The sequence below is a fragment of the Ricinus communis genome, chromosome 1 (genome assembly GCF_019578655.1).
Source record: "Ricinus communis isolate WT05 ecotype wild-type chromosome 1, ASM1957865v1, whole genome shotgun sequence".
Classification (NCBI taxonomy): Eukaryota; Viridiplantae; Streptophyta; class Magnoliopsida; order Malpighiales; family Euphorbiaceae; genus Ricinus; species Ricinus communis.
In genome coordinates, this window is record NC_063256.1 from 15,361,459 (window position 1) to 15,378,717 (window position 17,259).

General features: G+C 34.3%; 2 non-coding genes across 2 annotated transcripts; both read right to left on the reverse strand.

Annotated features, from left to right (window-relative positions):
• Window positions 1-1,642: 1,642 nt before the first annotated feature.
• Window positions 1,643-1,749, reverse strand: LOC112534779. The gene has a single exon (XR_003079032.1). It is a non-coding gene; the product is annotated as a small nucleolar RNA R71 (small nucleolar RNA).
• Window positions 1,750-4,352: 2,603 nt separating this feature from the next.
• On the reverse strand, window positions 4,353-4,459 carry LOC112534780. The gene has a single exon (XR_003079033.1). It is a non-coding gene; the product is annotated as a small nucleolar RNA R71 (small nucleolar RNA).
• Window positions 4,460-17,259: the final 12,800 nt, after the last annotated feature.

Consider the following 17,259-nt stretch of genomic DNA (forward strand, 5'->3'; position numbering starts at 1 on the left):
TTTTATAATTATGGACCATTATTAGTTATTTGCTTTATTTAGGATAATTAAGAGTGGTTATAAGTTAATTCTTAAAAGTTTTGTATTTAGATACACAATATACACATTCTACATTTTTCTATTATTCCTCTCTCTGGAATTCTCTATATTTCATCTTCCATAAATACTTCAATTTTAGTTTTCATTGTTCTTTCAAAATCTAAGGAGCTTTTCAAAAAGTGGAGAGTGAAGATCAATCATCTTCATACTAAGGATTCTAGATTTCGAGGGAGCTTTTATTTTCTATTTTTTTTATGTCTTTCTATTTAATTACAATGATAGTTGGATTAAATATGTCAAGCTAGTTCTCTTAAGTGTTTAGTTTAGGTTCTTAATTTATGTATGAATCTTGTTATCTTTTTATTTAACAAGTGATTTCTTTACTTTTATATTTTTATTAATTTCAGTTATTATTGTTGGTTGACCATCATATCATTTTAATAATAGTAGTTGCTATGAAACTTTTTAGGTTGAATGTATTAGAAGCATCATCTTTACTTCAATATATGTTGGTAAAATAAACTTTAGTTGCATCATTAGCTTGAGTAATTAAAAAAAAATGAATATCATCATCTCATTCATTAGATATAGGTTTAAGGCTATAACAGAGGGATTACTAAATAATTGACTAGACTCAATACTATTTTTTATCATATAGTTACATAAACCATATCATTGAATATTTTTTGATAGTTTATTTTGTTTCTTTATGAATATCATACTTTCTCAAATTATTAGTTTAGAGTATTTAAATTTATTTTTAGTATTTTATATGATTGTTAGTTTGTATAATAAAGGCTCTACAATTCCTTTAGAGATTGATCTCGAGGTGAACGTACTCTTACTATAAGAATAGTTTGTACACTTGTAAGTACAAATTTATAGACATCAAGTTTTTGGCGCCATTGTCGGAAAACTATGTCCAATTTGTTATATTGATTAATTATCAAGTGTTGTTTTATATTTTTATTTTTTTATATGTTTTATTTGTTTTTTAAATTTTAAATCTAAAATTTTCTTTTATTTTATATGTCTAGCAAAAAAACTAGGTCAGGTGATTCATCAATTCAAAATTTCTACAACTTGAGATCAGTTGTTAAAAGGCAGAAGAGGAACAAGAAGGAGAAAGTGAGTTTGTACCTCAAAAGATAGTAGAAGATGAGGAATTTGAAGGGAAGCTAGAAGAGGAATCAGAAGAAGACGTTGAAATAATGGCAAATGATCAAAGAAAAGTAGCAACTAAAAGGCAAATGGCCATGAAGGATTATGCTCTGCCTATAACTGGCAACACTACTTCATGTATAGTTCTAGGTGATGCATCTAGGAATTATGAACTCAAGAACATCATTTTAATATGCTTCTTTCATTTTATAGTATGCCTAGTGAGGATGCATTAATATTTATTAGAGAGTTTTATGCTATAATTCATACATTTCCATTATTTAGATTGAATAAGGACCAATTAAGAATGATATGTTCTCCTTACTTATTAAAAGAAAAAATAAAGGCTTGGTTAATGACCTTGCCTCCTAATTCTTTAAGAACCTAGGACAAAGTTTACTAAACATTTATGAGTAAATTTTACTCATATCAAAAGACCAAAAAATTAAGGGTTGAAATTTCTAGCTTCATCAAAAGGATAATGAGTTCTTTTATGAAGCTTGAGATTGCTTCATATCACTTTTATTGCAATGCCCACACCATGTACCCAGTTCTAATAACTAACCAATCATTTTATGATGAGTTAACACAATAATATCAATGTATGGTTGATAATGCAGTTGGGGTGCTGTATTAGAAAAGACTGTTGATGAGGTTTATGATATCTTTGAGATGTTAGAACCCAATCCATAATAAAAAAGTGAGAGAATAAAAAAAGTGTGAGTGAATGATATAGTAGTATCTAATAGTGAAATGGCTATGCAAATAGTTGAATTTACTAGACAAGTTAAAATACTTGCTTCAACTAAAAATGTACTAAGCAATGAGGTTTATGGTATATGTGGTGTTTATGGTCATGGTGCTAATGTTTGCTCATCTTTTGACACTTATGTAGAAAATGATTATGAACAGGTAATATTGATGAAATCTTATCAGCCTAGGTAACATAGGAATAACTCATATTCCAACACTTACACTCTAGGTTAGAGAAACCATCCAAAAAGGGAAGAGTATAATCCCTAAACCACTGAGATGCTATCCCCTTCAGAGAAAAACCTGGCATCTCGATGATCCTATTGTCTGAACAGTGCAGATCCGATGCTCTCTTCTCAACCTCATCCAAAAGGTCCTCTGATACTTGATAGGTCATAAATAGTTATACTTATTGTGTTTAATTCCCTTACGATTTGGTTGAATAATGTACTTAATTATGGAAATTCTGTTTATTCTGACTTAGGTGATGAAATATCAAGGATGGAGCAAAATTCAGCCTAAAGACATATTTTAAGTCATAACTTATTAAAAACCAAGTCTTTTGGAGGAGATGCAGAAATCTGCACAGAAGATCATTGTCGATAAGGCGTGACCACGCCTTACAACCCATGAGCTCCGTAGAAATCTGTACAGAAGACCACTGTTGACAAGGCGTGACCACGCCTTGCATCCCATGTGCTGCTGAAAGATGCGAAAGAGAGCTTCAAATTTTTTAGAGATTAATTTGTGGTGGACCTATCTTTAGTTAATTTCCTTTAATCTTGGAAGTATTGCATTAAGAGAACTTTCTCCCATGTATTTAGGATTTTAGTTTATTTAGATTACTCTTTATCTTATACTTCCTTTTAGGCATAAGATTATATAGGAAGCTTATTTCTTTTTTATAAGGATTCTTTTATTAGGGTTTAGGGTTTTACTTCCTATATAAGGACAGCTAGATACTTGATATTCTTATTCTTCTTCTACTCTCTACAATTCTTGTGAATTCTTACTCCACCATGAGTGGCTAAGTTTTTAGTTTCTAATTCAAGAGTGAATAAATACTAGTTGTGATTTTATGAGGCTTTGTGCTTAATAGAATTCTTTTTTAATTCAAGTATTTTTTATTTCTTGTTTTTATTATTTATGAATTATTGATATTGATTAGACTGACGACTCAACTTTCATATTGATTTTTCTATTGCTAAACTTTGAGTTTGTGATCCGTAATTGTCATGAACGATTGACACAAATAGCGGGAGATTGCGGCTTATTCGAATTACATAGCTTGCATAATAGGCTCTAGGGAAATAAAAGAATAAGGTTAATTCAATTGTAGTTATCTCAATTAATTAATGTTGGTTTAGTCATTCTTATTATTCTTAATGCTATCATTAAGTTGATATGGAATGCTATCGTGCCCAGTTGACTAATGGTAAGTTTTAATTTGGATGTTAGGTTTGAGTCAATTATATTAGGAGAATTACACTTGTTGCGGCTTTTTCGAATAAGTAGACTAAGTACTTGAATAGAAGAATTGATATTTTAGCCTATGATCATCATTACAATTAGATAGAATTAGCGCTCTTGATTGGAAATTTGTTAAGATTGATTTTTAATTACTTTAATATTCGGCCTTCATTATTTTCTGTTTATTTATAATTTTGATTCAAACATTCAAAATCCCCCCCCCATTTTTATTTTACTTGGAGAAGCTATCCATATTGGTTCCCTTGGGATTGGACCCGGTTTCACTATTTCTACAAGTTAGTTTAAGAAAATCAGTAATTTATTTTGAAGGGCTTCGACAACCCGTTCAAATTTGGCGCCGTTGCTGGGGAACCTATTTTAGTTTCTCATTGATTAATTTATTTGTTTATGACTCGCTTTTCGAATTAATTTCTTAATCTCGAAATTGAGAAGACAGCGTCTCGATTAAGAAAAGAGACTCGACAAAGAAAAAGTTGTCTCATAGAGAAGTTGGAAATAGATTTGGCTATTGGTGACACATCTATTTTTCAAGAAGTTACTGAAAATACGGCGAATAGAATTCTCAAAGAGCTAGCTGCGCTGGATTTAAATTAACAACATTTATGCATTACATTTCCCAATATTGTGGTTAATTTTGAATTAAAATCCGGTTTAATTCATTTACTCTCTTCTTTTCATGGATGTGCAGGTGAAGATCCTCATAAACATTTGAAAGAATTCCATATTATATGCTTCGGAATGAAGCCACATGGTGTGACAGAAGAGTAAATAAATCTTAGAGTTTTCCCTTTTCTTTGAAGGATAAAGCAAAAGATTGGCTCTATTATCTACCCTTTGGTTCAATAACAACATGGAATGAGATGAAAAGATTGTTCTTAGACAAATTCTTCCCTACAACAAGAGCTGCCAACATCAGAAAAGAAATTTGTGGCATAACACAGTTCACTGGAGAAACATTGTATGAGTATTGGGAAAGGTTCAAGCAACTGTGTGCTAAATGCCCACATCATCAAATCTCTCCGCAACTCCTAATCCAATACTTTTATGAAGGATTATTGCCAATGGATAGAAGTATGATTGATGCAGCAAGTGGTAGAGCTTTGGTAGACAAGACACCTGAAGAAGCCAAGCAATTGATTTCAAACATGGCTGAAAATTCGCAGCAATTTGGTACAAGGGCTGATGGAGCTACAAGGTGAGTTAATGAGGTAAGCACTAAAAATCTTGAAAATCAAATTTCTGATTTAACTGCTTTGGTTCGTCAAATGGCTGTAGGGCAATTGTAAATGGCAAAATTTTGTGGAATATGTTTGGTCCAAGAACATCCTACCAATATGTGCCCTAAAATTGCAACAAGACTCGATACAAGAGGCTAATGCTCTAGGCGGATTAATGGTCAACCTCAAAGGAAGTATGACCCTTTTTCCAATCATTATAATCCTGGATGGAGAGATCACCCGAATTTGAGCTATGGGAACCAAGGAGGACAATAAAAGTATCCTTCCCAGAATTTCAATAGACAACCTCAAGCTTCAAATTTAGGTATGTCCTTGGAAGATATTGTTAAAAATCTTGCTAACAATAATCTTCAATTTCAACAGGAAACAAGGTCAAGCATTCAGAATTTAGGCAATCAAATAACTCAATTGGCTACATCAGTTAGTAAATTGGAGGGCCAAAATTCTGGAAAACTACTTCGTAACCAGATATAAATCCAAAGGAGAATGTTAGTGCAATTTCTCTAAGAAGTGGAAAGGAGATTCCTTCAGGCTCGTTTCCACTTAAGGAAAGTGAACTAAGCAAGGAAAATGAAGAAGAAGCTTCCTCCAAGACATCACGTAGGGTAAAATTTGATCCTCCCCTATCTCTTTTATCTCACACTCCATTACCTCCTTTTCCTAGCATATTAGCAAAACCAAAAGAAGATGAGCAAGAAAAGGAGATCTTGGATACATTTAGGAATGTGGAGATAAATATCCCACTATTGGATGCTATTAAACAAATTTCTAAATATGCAAAGTTCTTGAAGGAATTGTGCACCAACAAAAGAACGAAGGAAAAGGAGAAAGCAGTGGTAAGTAAGAATGTGTCGGCAATCTTGCAAAAGAATATGCCAGAAAAATGCAAAGATCCAGGTATGTTTTCATTACCTTATGTTATTGGTAATATGAAAATTGAGCGTGCCATGTTAGATTTGGGAGCTTCCATTAATGTCATGCCATTTTCTATTTATCAAGATTTAAAACTAAATGACTTACAAAAAACTAGTGTAGTAATTCAATTAGTTGATCGTTCTTTCATTCATCCCCTTGGGGTAGTTGAAGATGTTTTGGTGCAGGTTAATGAGCTTATATTTCCTGTTGACTTTTACATTTTGGAAATGGATGGCAATTCCTCATCAAAATCAGCCTCAATTTTGTTAGGACGACCATTCATGAAAACTGCTAAGACAAAGATTAATGTAGATGAGGGTACTCTCTCTATAGAATTTGATGGAGAGATTGTTAAATTTAATATTTTCGATGCAATTAAATACCCTAATGATGTCCATCAATTTGCATGCACAGGATTTTGCTAGAGGATGATGCTAAACCATCAAGGGAACCACAAAGGAGACTGAACCCAGCCATGAAAGAAGTTGTCATGAAAGAGATACTCAAGCTGTTAGATGCAGGTATAATCTACCCAATCTCATACAGCAAATGGGTAAGTCCAATTCATGTTGTCCTCAAGAAAACTGGAATGACTGTGGTAAGGAATTTGAATAATGAACTTGTACCAATATGTGTGCAAAATGGTTGGAGAATATGTATAGATTTTAGGAAGCTTAATCAAGTAACTAGAAAAGATCATTTTCCCCTACCTTTCATTGACAAATGTTAGAACGATTGGCAGGCAAATCTTTCTTTTGTTTTCTTAATGGCTTTTTAGGATTCTATCAAATTCCTATTGCAAAGGAAGATCAAGAAAAAACAATATTCACTTGTCCTTTCAGAACCTATGCTTATAGGCGAATGCCTTTTGGCCTCTATAATACTCCAGGTATGTTTCAAAGATGCATGATGACTATTTTTTCTGAATATATTGGGAAATGCATTGAAGTATTTATGGATGACTTTACTGTGTATGGGGATTCATTTGATGAATGCTTAGATAATGTAACCAAAGTTTTAAGGAGATGTATAGAGACAAACTTAGTTTTAAATTATGAGAAGTGTCATTTTATGGTCACCCAAGGCATTGTATTAGGGCATATATGGTCTCCTCCAGGGGTATAGAGGTTGATAAGGCAAAAGTAGACATAATTGCAAACTTACCATACCCTACCAATGTTAGGGAAGTGCGCTCTTTTCTAGGACATGCAGGATTTTATCGCAGATTTATCAAGGATTTCTCCAAGATGGCTTTGCCATTGACAAATTTACTGCAAAAAGAAGTTCAATTCAAGTTTAGGAAAGAATGCAGAGAGGCGTTTGTAAAACTCAAAGATTTGTTGACAAGCACACCTATTATTCAACCACCTAGATGGGATTTACCTTTTAAAATCATGTGTGATGCAAGCAATTATGCAGTGGGAGCAGTTCTAGGGCAGCGGATTAAGAAAAAAATTCATGTCATCTATTATGCTTCTAGGACGCTAAATTCCACACAATGCAATTACTCCATGACAGAAAAAAAAAGCTTTTATCAATTGTCTTTGCTTTGGATAAATTTTGATCTTATGTGCTTAGTTATAAAGTTATTGTATATTCTGATCATGTAGCTTTGAAGTATCTTTTAGCAAAGAAAGAATCCAACCTAAGGCTAATTCGGTGGATTTTGCTTCTTCAAGAATTTAACTTGAACATCAAAGATAGAAAAGGAGTGGAAAATTCTATTGCGAACCACTTGAATAGGTTGATAAGGGAAGAAGATGACCTACCTTTCAATGATAACTTTCCTGATGAACATTTGTTCCAACTTAAGGGTATGATTCGTTGGTACATAGACATGGTAAATTACTTAGTCACAAGAAATCTACCTCATTGTCTTAGTAAGTCTAGGAAGGCAAAGATAAAAAGTGAGTCTAAATATTATATTTGGGATGAGCCTTTCTTATGGAAATTTTGTTCCGATCAAGTGATTAGGAGATGTGTGCCTGAAAATGAATTCTAATCTATTTTAGCCTTTAGCCATGATTATGCATGTGGAGGACACTTTGGACCTAGACGGACCGCTAGAAAAGTCATAGATTGTGGTTTATATTGGGAAAATTTGTTTAAAGATGCATATCAATTTTGCAAAAGTTGTGAGAGATGTCAAAAAGTAGGAGCACTAACTCAAAAAAATGAAATGCCTCAAGTTCCATTTCTCATCTGTAAAATATTTGATGTGTGGGGAATCGATTTTATGGGTCCTCTACCCTCTTCTTGTGGTTTTTTATATATACTTTGGCCTGTAGATTATGTATCAAAATGGGTGGAAGCTAAAGCCACCAGAACTGATGATTCTCAAGCTGTTGTAGGTTTTATCAAGGCTAACATCTTTAACAGGTTTGGGATTCCAAGAGCAATTGTCAGTGATCAAGGAACTCATTTTTGCAATAGATCGGTTGCAGCTTTGATGAAGAAGTACAGAGTAAATCATAGAACAGCCACCGCATATCATCCTCAAACCAATGGACAAGCCAAAGTTTTCAATAAAGAAGTTAAATCCATCTTGGAAAAAATGGTGAATCTAAGAAGAAAGGATTGGAGCATTCATTTAGATGATGCTCTTTGGGCATATCGCACAACTTATAAAACTCCTATAGGAATGTCCCCTTATCGGTTAGTCTTCGGAAAAGCATGTCACTTACCGGTAGAAATTGAGTAAAGGCCTATTGGGCAGTTCGGCAATGCAACATGAACATGGATAAAGCTGGAATGTCAAGGCTACTGCAATTGTAAGAATTAGAGGAGTTACGATTAGATGCCTATGAGAATTCGAGAATTTACAAAGAGAAGTCTAAATTACTCCACGACAATATTCTTATTAGGAAATAATTTAAGATTGGTCAAAAAGTATTGTTATATAATTCTCGATTGAAGCTTATGCCTGGTAAGTTTCGTTCTCGATGGATCAGTCCATTTGTTGTTACTAATGTGTTCCCCTATGGTGCAGTAGAAATTAAAAGCTTGGATTTGAATAAAATCTTCAAAGTAAATGGTCATAGATTGAAAATCTTCCAAGAGGGCGAAATTGTTCCATGTCTCGATAGTTTCCCCTTGGATTACCCCACTTATCTGGATGATTGAAACGTTTCCTCACTCCATCGAGCAAAACGACGTTAAACGAATTGCGCTACTAGGAGACAACCCAAATGCTTTCTTCATTTTATTCATACCTTTTATTTTCTTTCACTAAATTTATTTCATTTTCTAATATTTTTCTTTTCTTAATGAAGAAGTTCAATTTTTTTTCGGCAGAAGGCTAATCTGGATAAGGCATGACCATGTTAAAATAATTTGTTACAGAAGCCCGTTTCTTATAAGGCGTGACCACGCCTTACTTAACAACATCTTTTGTTTTGACGATTTTAACTTCTCCATTTCATTTCCATTATTTTTTTTATTCTTTTATTTTTAATTTCAAAAAAATAAATAAATAAGAGACGGGGAGAAAGTTTTCCAATAGTCACAATTGTTTCCCTTTGTTTTCTGTGTAGCAGTAACCACTATTCACTTACGCCTTCTCCGCCCAAACACCTAACACCCACCGATCATGGTACGCCTTAAGACTACCGCTCGAAAAAGAACCTCTACCCGACGGCGAAGTAAAGGGACATCCTCCAATCCCGGCGATGCTACTGTCGTACCTCCACCCAACTCTAGCGACGCGGACCCTTCTTCAAACGCGACAGCCGTACCTCCACCCAACCCTAGCGCAGCAGATCCCCTTTCAGAAATGACAACAGTTCCTCAAGATTCTAACATAACAGTCTCGTCCGAATCGACAAAACCAAACCCACCTGCCCAGCGCAATTCGAGCTACCTGGGAGGACAGCAAAACCACATTTAGGTGAACTCACCTAGGGAAAGGGAAAGTTGTACTACCACCATCGAAAGCCGAATTGACTAGATTTTTGAAATTCACTACCAAAGCCCGAAAGGACAAGTACGCTGATGTATGAACGCGAGCGATTTACCCAGGTAAGTATGTCGATACTCATTCTCTAGAAAAAACTGGATATAAAATAGGATTCGATGCTATGATAGCTAGTATGTGGTGGAAAACCTTAGTGATTGTTAGATACCCCACATTTGTTGAGTTGATTAGAGAATTCTACACAACCTTTCAGTTCGAAATACCCAAGAATTTCACATTTAATAGTCTTAGAGTTGTGCGATATCAACTCCTAGGCAATGAATTTAAGCAATCTATCACTGAATTCAATTTGGCCCTAGGATTTGTTGACACTGAATTTTCTCTAACCAATCAATACAAGAGCTCTACTATAGATTTTTTTGATAATTTTGATCAGGAAAAACTCTGGAAGACCATGTCTTCTGACCTCATGCATTACGATCCTAGCAACTCTAAAGGTGGGTATCTTAATAAACCTGTATGGGTTTACATGCAACGATTTTTAGCATTCAGCTTCTCTAGTAGAAAAGACACAACAAATGTATATACAAAAGCTGAACTTTATTTTATTTGGTCCATGTTGCATGAAAACACAATCAATTTGGGTTTTTGGTTTGCTTCACAATTCAAATTTGTGCTGACTCGTAAAAAGCATTTATGTTTAGGCTTTTTAATTACTCATTTGGTTGTTCGCCTTCGATTGCTTGATCTCGATAATACTAACTTACATATTGCTTGTGAGATGGAACCATTGGACATTGCCTGTTTGATGAAGATGCACGTGCTTGTGGAGAATACTGGGGTGTACTCTTTCCAAAAGCCTTCTCCGCATGGCCAAGGCGACCTCCAAGATCTAGGAAACGATCTTGCCCAGTGAGCAATCTTCGTGATCCAGAGGATTCCAATGAACCAGATTTTAAAGCTCGATTGGAAAAGATGGAACGAAAAATTTCAAAGATGGAGAGAAATTTAGACGCCTTGATGAAACACTGGGGAGTTCAACCCCCTTGCCCACCGTCACCATAGACTACTCAATCTAAGTGGCTCACAAAACAGGGGAGTATCACATCTCTTTTCATTTATTTTGAGAGCCATTTTCTTTTTGATACATCGAGGATAATGTATAGTATAGGTGTAGGGGAGGATAATTATATGATTTCTTTTTGAAAATATCTTTTTATGCTTACAATTAGGTATGCTTTAATTCATATGTGCTACTTTTTCTTTTGCAACCTTGAGTTTTATTTTGATAACCTGGAATACCATGTAAGTTAGAAATACATTTTTGGTTTGAGTTTCAATACATGAAAGGGGATAAGCATGATTAGTGTTTCTTTAAAATTATCAGACGGTATCTCATTAGTTTATTGATTGAAAAATGCACAAGACTTGATACAAATTTGAACATTCAAGTGAGCTTTTGAGTCTTAGAGCAGTTCGTTATAGTTTGCTCTGATTGTTTTTTATGAGTGTTATCAAACTAGTATGATTATCCTAGAACTTGCTTCTGAATGCATGTTGAGACCACATCCTTGGATTGATGCTTTATTATGAAAAAGACAATTAGGATTAACCTATTCTTAGACTCTTAAAATACCTACCCTGTTGATTTCCCTTTTAGTTAGCCACTTTGAGCCTATTTTTCATTTTCTTTTTTTTAACACATGTTGTTTAACCCAAGACCTTTGTTTGCTACCTCTATTTTTATGACCTTGTCAAAACAAGAAGGGAAGTGTTGCATGGTACAAATGAAACAAAAAAAAGAGAAGAAAAAAAAGAAAGAAAAAGAAAAAGAAAAAGAAAAGGAAAAGAAAAGAGGAAAGAAAAGGAAGAAAAAGAGGAAAAGAAAGTTGATATCTATTCCTTTCATGAAGAGGAGAATTGAAGAAGTATTCATCAAATATACTGAATTAAATTGTTACTCCTCACAAGTTCTCATATAAAATGTGGGAATAAATATCAACTTTCAAAATTTTTCTTATAGTATGTTTCATGGATGCGGCATAAGTTATCATGCAAGAATCTAATCTTTTTGTCTTGATAATAAAACATCTCAGTTCTTCCTTTTATCACACCCTTGCCTAAGCCTCGTTACAACCCTCGAAGTCCCTTTGATTTTTGCATCTAATTCATGTGTAGTGGTGGAGACTTGATTCATTAGCAAGCTTATGGTAATAACATGCTATATTTTGATCCTGAGAGCAAATACACCCTAAACACTTTGAGAGTATTGAGTGAAACCATATTAGGGTGTTAAGTCTTGTTGCTTTGATATTGATGAATTATTGAGATACTTATTCTTTTTACAAAATTTATCCTAGGAGTGCTAATCTCTTAATTGTCATTATTATTCAGCTCATTAATGTATGTTTAACTTATTTGGTATTTGAGGAGATTAAAAGAGATGAAAGGAAGGTAAAAAGGGAAATTGGTATTGTTAAATTGAGGTATGCTTGAGGACAAGCATAAATTAGGTGTGGGAGAATTTGATAGGTCATAAATAATTATACTTATTGTGTTTAATTCCCTTATGATTTGGTTTAATAATATACTTAATTATGAAAATTCTGTTTATTCTGACTTAGGTGATGAAATATCAAGGATGGGGCAAAATTCAGCCTAAAGAAATATTTTAAGTCATCACTTGTCAAAAACCAAGTCTTTTGGAGGAGATGCAGAAATCTGCACATAAGATCATTGTTGATAAGGCGTGACCATGCCTTACAACCCATGAGCTTGGTAGAAATCTGTACAGAAGACCATTGTCGAGAAGGCGTGACCACGCCTTGTATCCCATGAGCTGCTGAAAGATGCGAAAGAGAGCTTCGAATTTTTCAGAGATTAATTTATGGTGGACCCATCTTTAGTTAATTTCCTTTATTTTTGGAAGTGTTGGATTAAAAGAACTTTCTCCCATGTATTTAGGATTTTAATTTATTTAGATTACTCTTTATCTTATCCTTCCTTTTAGGGATAAGATTATATAGGAAGCTTATTTCTTTTTTATAAGGATTCTTTTATTAGGGTTTAGGGTTTTACTTCCTATATAAGGATGGCTGGATACTTGATATTCTTATTCTTCTTCTATTCTCTACAATTCTTGTGAATTCTTACTCTACCATGAGTGGCTAAGTTTTTAGTTTCTAATTCAAGAGTGAATAAATTCCAGTTGTGATTTTGTGAGGCTTTGTGCTTAATAGAATTCTTCTTTAATTCAAGTATTCTTTATTTCTTGTTTTTATTATTTATGAATTATTGATATTGATTGAACTGATGACTCAATTTTGATATTGATTTTTCTATTGCTAAACTTTGAGTTTGTGATCCATAATTGTCATGAACGATTGACACAAGTAGTAGGGAGCTGGCTCATGTGTGTGTAATTGGGGCTTATTCGAATTACATAGCTTGCATGATAGGCTCTAGGGAAATAAAAGAATAAGGTTAATTCAATTGCAGTTATCTCAATTAATTAATGTTGGTTTAGTCATTCTTATTATTCTTAATGCTATCATTAAGTTGATATGGAACGCTATCGTGCCCAGTTGACTAATGGTAAGTTTTGATTTGGATGTTGGGTTTGAGTCAATTATATTAGGAGAATTACACTTATTGCGGCTTTTTCAAATAAGTAGACTAAGTACTTGAATAGAAAAATTGATATTTTAGCCTATGATCATTATTACAATTGAATGGAATTAGCACTCTTGAATTAGAAATTTATTAAGATTGATTTTTATTTACTTTAATATTCAACCTTCATTATTTTCTATTTATTTATAATTTTGATTCAAACATTTAAAATCACCCCACTTTTATTTTACTTTGAGAAGCTATCCACATTGGTTCCCTTGGGATTCGACCTGGTTTCACTATTTCTACAAGTTAGTTTAGGAAAATCAGTAATTTATTTTGAAGGGCTTCGACAGCCCGTTCCATACCCCATCAAACTCCATAGGCCTCAACTTAGTATACTCAGACATGGGGACTTCGTCCGGATTCCCGATACTAGACCTACTACTGCGGCTCCCTGAACCCTAAGCAACTTGCTGCTACTGAAAGACCAATAATTGCTCTAAAGCCCTCTACATCCTAATCATGCCAACTACGAATGCTTCAACTGAGACTCCACTAACACCGAGTGCCTCTTGAGCCTCGCCCTAATCTGGCTAGATTGCGGCTCGAGGCCTACCTCGCCTCATGGTATCAAGGGTTGGTACTGGTAAGGCCGATTAGGTAGAAACCTCATCTTAGGCCTCTTGGGCCGCTGTTACTGCTTCAGCCGCTCGAGTCCTCGGTATAACATAAATTGAAAATAAAGAAGATATCAAAACTACAATAGACTCTCTAATGTGTAACGCAAATACTAGAATCAACAAAACATGCAAGGACAAACTCGATCCTAACTTCGTAGTAGCTAAGGAAACTAACCTAGGTTGAAGAAAATCTAAACCTAGGCTCTGATAACAACTTTGTCACGACCCGATTTGTGGGCTCATGATCGATGTTAGAGAATGGGTAGGCTTAAGACCATCGAAACTAATAGCAAGCCTAACTAGCCAATGATTCAAACAAATGCATACATGTATATATACTATCTAAATAAACCAACAATTCATTTACATAATCACAACACAGTTAAATTTATCCATCAGCTTGAGTACTTAATCATTTTCCATATTTTTTAATAGACCAAAATAAGATGTAAAATTTCAGGTCCACTACTACGGAGAGTCTAGAACTTCAAATAATTTGAAATACAAAAAGGTAAAATTTAATTACAATAAGCCCGAAGGAGAAAGAAGCCGAGCTACCAAGAGAAAGTCGACGGAGAACCTAGCTGTCACCTGAAAAATTAAAATTGAAACTGTCAGTCTTGAGAGTGAGTTAAAATCATATACCCTGAATTAAAGCAACCATAAATATAAAATAACTATTTAATAGTACAGAATATCATAAAATAACAAAGCGTGTCATATCATAATTTTAAAAGGACGTGCAATTTTAACATACGCGAGACCATTACTTCAACAGAATCCTAAACCTCCAATTCAACAGCCTTTCGGCTCTCTTAGTCCAATAAGATTGGCGCCTAGAGAGTAAAGCTCGACCAGGGTCCTTAAGTCCAGTCTTGTCACTTAAATACTAATATAGTCGGCACCCAAAGAGCAATGCTCGACAAAGGACATTTCTCCGGCAAATCAGACTTACATAGGCCCAAAAAGTTATGCTCGACTAGGGCACATTACCGAATATTCCTCTATTATCTCTCTGATTTTCACCGGGGCGCACGCGGTCCTGATGTAGCCCATCAAGTGGCATGTTCTACTATTGCCTCATCCCGAGCCACATAACATTATCATCAGTAATATTACATGCAACATGATACTTAACAATCGCGGTAGTAATAGCAGTATAGTGAAATAATGCGATTTTATAAAATTAGTAATATCTAAACAACAGCAACAATAACGTTAATAATAATAATAATAATTGAGATAATAATAAATGTAATGGCACAAATAGTAATAGTAATAAGAATAATAATAGTAACAATAATAATATCAATAATTAAGAAGATTATTAATAATGAAAATAAAGATAAATTTAATAATACTTATGCTACTAAGATATAATAATTATTCGTTTAAGAATTTAATTTAAATGTAGATATGACATAGGCAGTAGAATATATGATTCTAACTCACAGTTCTGCTGAGTTCCGCTGTTTGCTCCTACTCCTCGAGTGGAGCTGGCTGGACTGACGGATTATGTATTCACGAAAATAATTAAACTAACAAAATATTCATGATCTTTCTAGCCTTAAACTCCTAGATTAGATTGCCTAAGAAATTCCGACTCGAAAAACCTACCGAAAATTCGGCACTTCCCTAAAATATTGACGTTTACTCCCGTATAACGGGTCCAAAACCTGTAAAAGACACTTTAAATATTTCACATTTATTTAATGGAAGTCGGGCCACCAAAACAACATTATTTTTCTCGACTCTCCAATACAACACAGATCACAAAACAACAATTAACAACCCAGCAAAATAATGTTATTTCACTATCTAACACAAAACTATTTTTCTCGCATTTTAATTTAATTAATCACAGCCTCAATTTACACAACAAAATAATAATTTTTTTCTATAATTAATCTATAGCATTTCTAGGGTCAAACTACTAATTCATTAAATAATTTAATTAATTATTAATAACTAACAATTAATACACCAAATATGTTCTAATAAATTTAAATTGTCACGACTCACTCTGTGGACCCGTGATCAGCACTAGGGAATGGGTAGGCTTAAGGCCACCGAATCCCGTAGTAAGCCTGAAACTCACTAACTCAATCAAATCTCATCTCAAATTAATATTATTAAAGCCACAAATTATCTTAATAGTTACACTTTACATAATTACTTCGGTCTGCCAGAAAAATTAGGCGAGACCCGAAACTCATAAAATTTACAACTGATATCCCTACTATTACTACTGTGGAGGATCTAAGATTTTTACAATTTGACATACCAAATCAAACACCACCCGATGATGAAGAAGTCGGGTTACTGAGTAAGAGTCGCGGGAAGACTAAGGTCACGAATCGAAAAATAAGAAATGGAGACCGGTCCCGAGTGAGTTAAAATCAAATAATCTAGAGACTATTGCGCCTTCACGGGAAAATATTAATCGCTCAATCAAGATATCAAACCATGCACGTAAATACAACTCATATTATAATCATACCAAATAAATAAATAAATAAAATCTATTTTTATTTTTACGGGACTAGTGGCTCAGTAGAACCCTAACCCCAAATTCTAGTAGCCATTTTGGCTCTCTTAATCCAATAAGACTGCGCCCAGAGAGCAATGCTCGACCAGGGACCTTACCTCCAGTCTGGTCACTTAAGTATCCAAGTATGCTGGTGCCCAGAGAGCAAATGCTCGACCAGGGACCTTTACTCCGGCATCTCATTCCAATAGGACTGGCGCCCAGAGAGCGAAGCTCGACTAGGGTCCTTTACTCCGACATCTCACTCAAATCAGCCCAGAGAGCCATGCTCGACCAGGGCGAACCCATAAAAATCTTATTACCCGTCCATGATCATTACTTGGCAGCAAGACGCGTCCCGATGTAACCCATCAAAGGCATGTTCTACAAGCTACATTTCCCAAATCGCAATCACCACATTTAATAAATATTATTGTCTAAAGAAGTCATTCAACCATATCAAAATAACGATTAACAATTTAGAGTAAGACATCATGCAACTCATGTGGAAAACTGATAATATTTGGTATTATTATAACATTACTATAATAATACTTATATTATCTTCAATAATTAATAATCCAGTGAAATTATTTACGTTGCGATACTAATAACCATATTAAGAATAAACTTTCAAAATAGCATATTAAATTTAGACTTAGCAATAGTGTAACGATTAAGTGACTTTAACTCACAGAATTGGGCGACCTCCTAGCTCTGCTCCGATGCCTCGGTTGGAGCGAGCCGAACAAACGGACAATCTAGTCACGGAAAATAATTTATCAAAATGCTGAAACAATCGATCATTAATCCTAGGTCTAGACTCCTAGGACTGACTGTCTAAGAATCTCGACTGGAGAATTCTAGAAAATCCGCGTGAACCTCCCTACAACACGGACATTACTCCCCGTAAAAACGAGTCCAGGA